Genomic DNA, 2,234 nt, shown 5'->3' with positions numbered 1-2,234 from the left:
GACCATGCACATGACGGGGAGACCTGGACCCAGGGAGGCACTGCTTGCGCTTGCCTCCCTGGGTCTGCACATGCACAGACGCATGTGCATGGTCTGAGCCCAGGTATAGCCGCCAAAGAGGGCAGCCATACCTGGGCACAGACCATGCACATGACGGGGAGACCTGGACCCAGGGAGGCACTGCTTGCGCTTGCCTCCCTGGGTCTGCACATGCGCAGACGCATGTGCATGGTCTGAGCCCAGGTATAGCCGCCAAAGAGGGCAGCCATACCTGGGCACAGACCATGCACATGACGGGGACACCTGGACCCATGGTGAATGTGTGCGCAGAGCAGTGCGCCGGCGGATAACAGGTTCACGCCTGCCAAAGTGGGCAACCCTTGCATAGCTCGGCACAGTCCATGCAGCATACAGGCAGAGACACACACAATTAACAACACAGCACACCAGAATACGACATTTTGCCACTTCTCCTCAGGGTGGTTCTCCATACAACATGGTGGACCACCGAGTCTGTATAATAAGTGCACTAATTAGTGGAGGAAGGGAACATAAAAGTAGAGATGTTGGAAACAGACACATGTTGGATACACCTAGGTAACTGTTGTAAAAAAAAGGTACATTTGATAGTCAATAAGAACATCAATTTCCTGTAGCGATCATTTTATCCTGCCAAGTCACTGCACCTGACCCAGTAAAGTAGTCCTTGTATTTGTCCCTGTTGGTTTTTGCCTCGTAGGTGGGATTGTGTGAGGAACCGCTGTGCAACGGAACCATCCCCGGATGTGCCCTCCACTCCGCCGCCACAACACTTCCATTTTCAAAATCCTCCTGGTCTACCATTGTCGGTGGGCAATACCGTTGTACGTTTTTCTGCCGTAGGAAATTGTGCAGAGTGCACGCAGCTTTGACAATGACCTCCACTTTATCTGGGTCCACATTGATAGCCGTGAGGAAAACACGAAAACGCTGTGCCAGGATCCCAAAAGCATTTTCCACAACACGTCTAGCACGCGATACCCTGTAGTTAAAGATCCTTTTCGGCTTGTCCAGTCCACGTTGAGGAAATGGCTTCACAAGATTCTCACCCAGAGCAAAAGCCTCGTCAGCCACGAACACAAAGTTTAGATGTTCTACTGTGTCATCATTGTTTGGCAGTTGCAGCTGTTTCTTCTTCAAGCGGCGGTTGAATTCAGTTGCCTCCATTACACCACCATCTGAGACACGGCCATTCTTCCCCACATCCACCATCATGAATTCATACCGTGCATTTACAAGCGCCATCAGAACCACACTGAAGAACCCTTTGTAATTGTAAAAAGTACGAGCCACTGTTGGGAGGTGGGTTGATACGCACATGTTTTCCATCCACTGCACCTCCACAATTAGGAAAATTCCAGATCATGTGGAAATCATGGGCCACTGCCTGCCACTCTGATGCTCTGATGCATCTTGAGGAAACTAGAAATAAGGAGAAATACATGGTTAATCATCTGAAAGTACAATGTCGTAACAAAGGAGAAAAATCACTACAGAATAGGTTGCCAATTTAAACACTGTCATTTGCACAAGCGTTTCAGTTTGACGTTCAGTTTCAAAAGTAATCACTCGACAGCACACGCAAAAACACACAATCCAGAAACATAAGTACATACCTTGACGTACTCGGGCATCAATTCCGACACAATAGCAGCACACGTTTCGGGGATGATTCTACCCAATGCCTGGGGTGAAATGGCAGCTGTAAACTTTAGATCTGCATATGAACGTCCGGTAGCCAGGTAGCGAAGGGTCACTGATAGACGCTGTTCTGCAGTAATAGCTGTTCGCATCACGGTGTCCTGCTTTGTTATCTTCGGCCCGATGCGCTCCAGCAGTTCATGAAAGTTAGCGTCTGACATGCGCATGTAATTGCGAAAGTCATCAGGATTGTTATCAAGCAACTCACGGATCAGACCCATGTGTCCCAACTCTTCCCGTTGTAGCAACCATTTCTTGCACCATTGTCGTCTCTCTCTCCTCGTCCTCCGACGCTTTGCTGCCGCCCTTCTCCTAGCTACTGCAGTCAATAGCAAAAGTCCAACAAAGGTCTGCAGACGATCTGGCTCGTACACATCCATGCTGACTCCTTGCTTGCAAAATGGCGAATGACACGCTCGCTAATCCGATCGGGCTTTTGTTTGCGGAACACTTCCGGCGTATTAATATTCCGCATGGAAGTACTATCCCTTACT

The 2,234-nt window shown here is 49.2% G+C and overlaps 1 pseudogene; it reads right to left on the bottom strand.

Moving 5' to 3' along the window:
- Nucleotides 1–642: 642 nt before the first annotated feature.
- Nucleotides 643–1,991, bottom strand: LOC137531763 (putative nuclease HARBI1; annotated as a pseudogene).
- Between the last annotated feature and the right edge of the window lie 243 nt (nucleotides 1,992–2,234).

Source organism: Hyperolius riggenbachi, chromosome 9, assembly GCF_040937935.1.
Source record: "Hyperolius riggenbachi isolate aHypRig1 chromosome 9, aHypRig1.pri, whole genome shotgun sequence".
Taxonomy (NCBI): Eukaryota; Metazoa; Chordata; class Amphibia; order Anura; family Hyperoliidae; genus Hyperolius; species Hyperolius riggenbachi.
This window is presented reverse-complemented; position numbering and strand designations above follow the sequence as displayed.